Below are 8,439 nucleotides of genomic sequence, written 5' to 3'. Positions count from 1 at the left end.
GGGAGCCCCGAGCCCCCGCGGGTTGCCAGTCGCCCCGGGGAGCAGGAGGTAAGGGTTAAAGGGGAGCCAGACGGCCGGGGAGTTGATTGTGGTCTTCTGGAGGGCTGGCATGCTGCTTTGGAAATCCTTTCTCTCGTCTTTGTATGCCCGCCCACCTCCTGGCACAGACCCGGCAGGCACTCGCTCGAGGCAGGCGAGTTGGATTGTTGGGTTGACGGTTGCCAAGATGTCCAGGTTGCCAGCCCGAAGTTTGGCCGCAGAGCCTCCGCTGAATAGGGAGAGATCTCCACATGGTGGGGTTTTAAAGCCGCCCTCCCGACCCCGACCCCCAGAGGATGGAGGCCCCTCTCGGTGGCCCCGGCCATGCCCACCCGGAGGACGGAGCCCCGGCTCAGTCGTCCAGAAAATACCCCACCCCCATCCCCGATATGGAGCCTTCGCTTGGGGCGTCCCGGGATGTGGATAGAGGCGATGCCTACCGTGCCAAGGTTGCAGATTCTGGGGTGCACGCACGTGGGTGCAGGAGAACGATCTCTTTAGTACAGTGAGTGTGTGCGCCCGTGCCCGTGCCCGCGCGCGTGGGAGGGGGGCTGAGTGATGCTTTCTCTAGGTGACTGCCGATGAAAAAACCCTTGGCCATTCAGGATGCCCTGCTGCCCCTCGCCTGGGCCCCCCCAACTCTGCGTCTTGCCTCTCCCTGAGATGGCCCAGCCGCCTGGGGGCGGGGAGAGCTGTCCGATTTCTCTAGAAAGAGGAGCCTGTGTTACCCATCGGGCGTCCCACGGGACTCCTCCTCCTCTTCTTGCCGCGGGGTGACCCCCTCCGAGCTGTGTCTGTGAAAGGATGGGCTGGTTCACCCTAGCGTGAAGAGGGTCGAATAAGTTACCCTTTCCCAGGAGGTAAACTGGGCGAACAGACGCGGCGGCGTTCAGGGTCCCTGGCTGGGGACTGAAGGGAAGGGGGGAGGGTGGTTCGAGATGGCAATCAAAAGCCGAGGCCTGCCTGAATGGGAGCGTCCGGGGGGAGTCTTTGCCCTAGCGCTCCCGAGAGGCCCCGCCTTAGGATCCTTAGTGTGAACCACAGTATTAACCTAAGGTAGCTGTCTCTCCGCTCCTCCCCCTCGGTTCAGCAAACCTGTATTGAACGCCAGCTGGGTGCCAGGCACCTGTGCGAAGAGCGGGAGGACCCTTAGGCGAAAAAAGAAACGATCTTTTCAGGAGCTTGGGGGGAGGGGCAGATACATAATGGGCCAACAGAGAAGGAAAGACAAATCAGGAAAAGTAAAAAGAAAGTCCTTTCGTCTGTGCTGTCCCTTGGACATAAGGAGACTGCATCTGAGCGTCGAATTTCATTGTAATTCAGTTGGTCTTAATCATAGGGACATTTCAATCCTAGAGGATGCTGCGGCCAGCAATCCATCCGAGACTTTGCAATCAGAGGTTTGCTCAGACGGAAACTGATCAGAGAACTCAGTCCTGGCCTAGGGATCAGCTCTTTTCTCTCCTCTCCCTCTCCCTCCCTCCGTCTTCCCCTCTCTTCGGTCCCTCCTCCACCCCCCACCTCCAACCGCGCAGACAAGTTGGAGTTAACTTACACACAATCTCACACCAGTCAGGCGTTCTCTCCAGAGCAGCAGGAGGAGTGTTCAGATCTTCTTTCCTTGTCCGGTGGGTTAAGGAGATATTTGGGATCTGTTTGTCTTGCCTCTCTTGCCTTTCCATCCATGTGGAGAGTTTATGAGCCTGGGATGCCTTCGAAGGTAAACAAATGGGGAAGAGAGCAAAGCCTGCCGACTGAAAGGGGCCACAGCTTTTGAAGGGGCCATGCTGGCTTTTCCAGTGGCCATTCTGCCTCTTTTATAGTACTCGATTTTTATTCTTGTAGAGCCTGTTAGTTGAGTCAGAAGATCCGGAAAGTGAAAACTTAGTCGGAGCCTCTGGCCTTTTCTTAAGATGGGAATTGTCCTTGTCCTGAAAAAGTTATTGTTGCCCTTTATTTGCTTACAGTCTGGCATTTGGTGAGTGCACACACATTTCATGGGATGTGTGTATGTGTCAAGAGCCTGTGGGGCCTGTCTTTCTTCAGGTACCACCACTTTTAAATGTCTTGATTGTTATTTGGTTTCTGCTAAATAAACACAATTCTTTTGGCTTAGACATTATCTTGGGAAATGTAATAGCAGAGGCAATCCATCGAATAAGAAATTGCTCTTCTTGGAATAAAAGACAGAATATTCTTTGCCTTGGAATAAAGTAATATAGGGGTCCTCAGGTTCACCTCCAAGGATAAAAAAAGTTCATTTATATTTTGAATGGGAAGATAATTTCCCTAAAACCATAAACCCGAAGAATTAGTTCACTGTTGTTACCCCTCATCTGATCCAACCAGCTTGATAAATTGTTAGAATGGTTTCCTCCCCTCCTCCCTTCCTCCATCAAACCTTTACCTTTTGTATAAAGGGATGATTTAAAAAGCAAACTAACTTTTAGTTTTCAGTTCCGCAACTTTATAACCCAGTTGGGCAGCTTGTGGTGGCTAGAATTCCCTGATTCTCAGTGACATGTGTTTCTGTTGATTCCAAGAGGGGAAGTGCGTAGAGCAGTTTTAGACAAGAGGATAATGAGATTGGAAATGCTTGGGGGTAAGGCTATGGAGAGGGAGAGAGAGGAGTGGGGGAAGCAACAAAGACAAAAAGGATGAGCAGACAGAGTCTGAATTTATGGCCACATAAAATTCCTAAGTAATTAAAGAATAGATCATTTGCCTTTGACAATTTTTTTTTCATCTTAAGAAGTAATTTTGATACCTAAGGTGTTTTGATCACTTACCAAATGAAGTTTCTGCATTGTCCCGCACATTGATTTTAAAAATAATCCTAGCTATTCTAAAATCCCAAGAATTTAACAAGCAGGTTTTACCTAGCAACATAAAGTGGTAAGTGCTTGGAAAACTGTTTATAAAACATTTGAGACTTCATTCAGCAGCCATTTATTTGTCCAGCACCTGCTAAGTTCAAGGAATAAATGAGACCTGTTCCTTTTCCTCAATGAGCTGACAAACCACTGTTATGTCAGGATTGGAGACTAAAAATGAAATTTTGGTCACCTTAAGGAAAGCAATTTGGTCTGGCCGAAATAAGGATTAAAGAACTAGTGCTTCTGAGTTGGTTAAAAAAATACAACTTAGATTTTTCCTCTGGTAGCTCAGATATTCAGGTTATCAGAACAGGCTAAGGAGTAGCTCTTGTCCTCCTGCTTCCCTCCCCTTGAACAGCAACAACAAGGTGTTTCTCTCATCTCTTTCTCCTCCTCTCCCTCCTCCCCTCCCCCTTCCCTTCTTCTCTCTCTCCCTCTCTCTCTCCCCCTCTCCCTGTTCCTCTCCTTCTTTCTCTGTCCCTCTCCTTCTATCCCTGTCCCTGTCCCTCCCCCCCCCCCCAGAGCTCTTACACTCTTTGTAATGCAGAGCTCATCTGCATACTCAGACTATAGTTGACAAATGCACCACCAAGTTGGGGGAGACTTTGTGGGTTTAGGTTTCCTAGATTGAGATAAGGTGTGGGTGTGATTCAGTAGCTCTTTGTTTTGGGCCCACGTTTCATGGCCTAATGAGCAGCAGGAATGACCATTGAAGAAAATTACTTGTTACTCTGTATGCTTGAAGGGACATGACTGTGTATTCCCCCAGTGCCTAGAAGACTGTGAATGAGAGTGGTAGCACTTAAACAGGTCTCTAGCAAGTGCACCCAGCACAATGATTAGACTACATTATGCACACACATACATTCTGAGACTATTGAAATAGACAGTAGTCTTATCCCCTGACTGAGGCTGACCAATCTTCAAACCTGGTTCACTAGAGGAAGAGAACCTGGAGTCAGGAAGACCTGCGTTCAAATCCAGCGTCAGACACTTACTAGCTGTATGACTTAACAAGTCACTTAACTCAGTCTCTTCATCTGTAGAATGAGCTGAAGAGGGAAATGGCAAACTGCTCCAGTATCTTTGCCAAGAAAATGCCAAATGGGATCACAAAGAGCTGGATACAAATGGACAACAACAAGATCCATCAGCTCCCCTACTCCCCTAGTAGTGTTCTCCAAGATATAAGTTCAATGATTGATAGTGTTTCTGGTGAACAACTTTTCTTGTTTGGGTGTTTGTTTGTCCGTCTTTGTTGAGGAAAATGTCGCTTAGTTGTGGGTTGTGAGGAAGTGATGAAGGAACTATAGCTTCAAACAATACTGACTCAGTAATTGACTCAACTGAAGTGACCTAACTCAGCCAATGAAGCTGTAATGAGAGATGGAGACAAGGTTCCACACCCACATGGGCTTTCTTTCCAGGTTGGCATGGACTGCAGATCATTGGAATCTCACATTTCTTTGACACTCACGACTCTGTTCATTTAAAGGTAAACTCTGCTGGGTTTTGGTAAGTGTAGGTTCAATATGAAACATTTGAAGAGTTTGATCGTCTTGCCTTTGTGCTATTATTTTGCTTGTTGCTTCAGAGGGATCCAGTGTCAGCTTCATCAAAGAGAGGGAAGAATGCATAGAATGCAGAATGGATAAGCAGTATGGCCTTTTAATTAATTTAATTAATTCCACCCCCACCCCCCAGACAATGAGGGTTAAGTGACTTGCCCAGAGTCACATAGCTAGTAGGTGTCAAGTGTCTGAGGCCAGATTTGAACTCAGGTCCTCCTGAATCCAGGGCTGGTGCTTTATCCACTTCACCACCTAGCTGCCCTGTGGCCTTTTAATTTTAAGTAAATGGGATTTACAGTCCTTAGACTGTAAAGATGGGAAAACCGAGCTTCACAGAGGTTAAATGACTTGACTGTGGTCATATAAGCTAATTTCAGAGGCAGATGTAGTACTCGTCATTTAGTATTCACTCTGCTATGTCATGTACACAACTACATAGGAGCATGTACATGTGAGGGAAACATCCACTTTGAACTTACAGAATTAAAAAAAAATAACTATGGTTATTTAAAAATCATTCTAATGATTTTTTTAAAACCAGAGTCATTTGTTTGTTGCTAAACATCATTGTGTTTCTTAAATAGGGACCCAGGATAGTAGATCCAAATTCTTAAAGAATCTGTAATTCTGTCCATCTGCCCACCAGACACCATCTGTCTACACTGCATTAAAAGTGCCAATTTGGCAGGGGCCAGTGTAGGAGCAGAAATGGGAGAAAGGGACTTTGGGACAGGATTGCTAAAAAAAAAAGAAAGGAAGGGAATTAAGGCATTTAAAAATTCACAGAAGAGAATAAGGGTAGAAGGAATCACAGAGAAGCAGGACAATATTGAGTCACATGTTGAATGAATGAATGAATGAATGAATGAATGAATGAATGAATGAATGAACAAATAAAGGCTAAGCATAAAGTAAGGGCAACTAGGTGACATCATAGTGTCATCTTCCTGATTTCAATTCTGGCCTCAGACACTTATTAGCTGTGTGATCCTGGGCAAGTCACTTAACTCTGCCTCAGTTTCCTCATCTGTAAAATAAGCTGCAGAAGGAAATGGCAAAAACACTCCAGTATCTGTGCTAAGAAAACCCCAAGTGGGGTTAGGAAGAATCAGACAGAACTGAAAGCTCTGAACAACACCACCAACAAATGTTCAGAGTACTGTTTTTATTAGAATGTAAAAAGTACTTAAAAACAAAAGCAAAAAAAAAAAAAAGATGGAGATTCGTGGTTTCATTGAGCAACCTCTTGTTTCCATACCATTCCACAGATGGAAATGCTCATTTTACTTGGCGTGTGCGGGTGGGAAAATATTTCTGGTCAAGTCTTTTTATGTAAGAAACTTCTTCCTCCATATAGACCATCAAAAAGCAGGTATTTCTGTCGGGCTTCTTAGAAGATATTTGTCTCCACATTAGACTTGTTCTGTTTGGTCCTAAAGGGCAGAACCAGGAACAGTGGGTAGAGGTTGTAAAGAAGCCATTTGAGGCTCCACATCAGGAAAACCTTCCTAAAACCTTGAGTGATCCAAGAGAGCAATGGGTTGCCCCCTCCTCAAGGCCTGTAAGCATTGAACTTTCTGGATGACCCTCTGGGGGGGATGTTATTGTGAGTTTTTTCTGTACAGATTAGAACTGATAGCCACCAAGGTCCTTCCCAACTCTCCAGTTCTGTGATTCTGGGCTTGGGGATCCAACTTGAATGTTAGTTTTTATTTGTGTTCATTATGAGTTTTTCCACATGTGATGCCTGGTTTGGTTGTTCAGCTCTGTGACTGTTTTTTTTTTAATCGACAGTAGTGTTCACAGGAATATTGTTTTCTGGTAAGACAATAGTCTGATGTTTTGCTGCTTGTGAAATTTTGTCCAGTTCCTGCACTTGTGGTTCTTTCATTTCTTTTTCATGTTAGAGTCTTCCTTCCTCCCTCCTTCTTTTGTGAAATGCTTTTCCAAGAGGGACCAGATCTTGCAGGGATGACTGTTGAAGGGAGTGTTTTAAGGGGGTTTCAAGGCTGTAACAATGTAGTGTCTAACAGCTGGTTGATAATGCTGGTGGTGACAATGACCAGCCATGAATGCGATGAGCCAACCTCCTTTATCTTCCCAGCCCTCCGTATTCCCCTCTAGGATGAAAAGGAGCATTGGATCAGAGATCCAGGGCTGGGAGGCTCTATCAAGGTCATCTAGGTCAAACTCCTCATCTTACAGACGAAGAAACTGAGGTCCAGGGAAAGGAAGCCTCTTGCCTGAGTTGACTGAGGTGGTCATGGAAGAGCTGGGATTCCAGTTAAGAACCTTTCCCCTGTGCCATGACAAAGGGAGGGAAGGTTTCTTGGCTATAGAGAAGGGGAAAGCGGAGGGACAATGAAGCACTGAAAGTCAGTGACCAGGTGTGGTGGTGCCCACCTGTAATCCCTGCTACCGAAGATGTTGAGTGTTCGGGTTCTGAGCTGCAGCTGGGCTAACGCTAACTGGCTGTAGACACATGAGTTCAGCATTAATGTTGGTAGCCCCTGATAGTAGGGGGCTGTTAGGTGGCTTGAGGGGACAACAGAATGTGTCAAAGCATCTGTGTTGATCAGAATTGGGATCAGCTCACTAGTTGCCCCCATCCTTCCACCCCGGGTGAGATAGAAAGACCCAGTCTAAAAAGGAACTGGAAGATGAGTCATGAAGCCCAAGTTTGTCAGGATACAGTCTCCTGTCTGCTTGAGGCTTCATCCCCGATGCTGAGAGTTGTGCCCAGGTTTTACATGTTTAAAGTCAGGCAGCATCCAGTCTGGGACTCCTATGGCTGTGCCCAGTCATATCCATGTTGGGCCCCTGCCTGATGAGTCGTGGGCCCTCCCTGTACACAGGGAGCACGGTATTAGCTGGGGACTGGGGTGGGGGGCTTTGTTACCCAAAGTTACTGATTAACCGCATCGTGGCACATTGGGTTTCTCTTGTATAGGCTTTACTTCCTCATTGTTGCCCCAAAGCAGAAGATATTTCAAGTGAAAAACAAACACTTGGCTTTCCCCTCTAAAAACCAAATTAAAGCTCCAACCGTAATATAAGGTGTTAGGAAACTAGCCCCGAAGAGCACATCTGGATGGGTCTCCATTGTGCGTTCATTAGTCTGTGCCAAGCTACTAGCCTGGTCATTGAGCTAAGTAGTTAGAAGCATAAGACTGTAAGGGGAGCTGATTTATTGTATTGTATAAGGACCTTCTTTAATCAGTCAAACTGGCTTCCAACAATTACTAGCTGTGTGACCCTGGGCAAGTCACTTCACCCATGCCTACCTCAATTTCCTCAATTATAAGATGAGGATAACAGGACTTACCTCCCAGGGTTGTTGTGAGGATCATTTGAGATAATGATAAAGGGCTTGTGGCCCTTTGCTTCCTCTAAGACCCTACTGTGCTCCAGACTTTATAGTCTTCCTTTGCCCCTGGAGGAAAGAGTGAGGTTGGTGACTTTGCACAACCCTGCTTGACTCCAGTCCAATTCAGTGTAAGTCACGATATCACCCCAATGTCAAGGTCCTCTTTGAGAACAAAGGACAGACAACAACAATAGTCTTCCTAGGTCCGAGCCTGCCATGCCCCTGCTCAGAAAACAGAAAAATCAGTGTCTCTTTAGCGCTTGGAGGATGAGACATGCAGCCTTCCTGTTCAACCTTGCTTCCTATTCTTCCCCTGTGCGTTTTCACCCCTGCCTCTGGGTCTCCTGCTTGTTTCAAGGCTCAGCACAAGTCCCACCTGAGGATTTCATAATCCATCCAGTGCTAAAGCCTTCCCCTCTCAGGTGGCATTCCCTCTATGTGTAGATCTCTAGTTATTTACAGTTGTTTCTCCCGTTACAATGTGTACTCCTTGAGGGTAAGCTTAGTTTTCCTCTTTCTTTGCACCGCAAGGCGAGAAGCATTTATTAAGTGCTCAGCATGTGTATCCCCAGCTAACAAATGCTTT

At 46.3% G+C, this 8,439-nt stretch overlaps 1 protein-coding gene across 1 annotated transcript in view; it reads left to right on the top strand.

The window, feature by feature from the left end:
- The window catches only part of PLCH1 (phospholipase C eta 1), a 239,848-nt gene continuing 231,409 nt past the window's right edge, over window positions 1-8,439 (top strand). The window contains exon 1 of the mRNA XM_043998386.1: window positions 1-48. The gene's annotated coding sequence lies outside the window, so the exon portion shown is untranslated. The remainder of the gene's footprint in view (window positions 49-8,439) is intronic.

This window comes from Dromiciops gliroides, chromosome 3, assembly GCF_019393635.1.
Source record: "Dromiciops gliroides isolate mDroGli1 chromosome 3, mDroGli1.pri, whole genome shotgun sequence".
In the NCBI taxonomy this organism is placed as follows: Eukaryota; Metazoa; Chordata; class Mammalia; order Microbiotheria; family Microbiotheriidae; genus Dromiciops; species Dromiciops gliroides.
The sequence above is the reverse complement of the archived record's forward strand: the minus strand, read 5'-3'. Positions and strand labels throughout refer to the sequence as shown.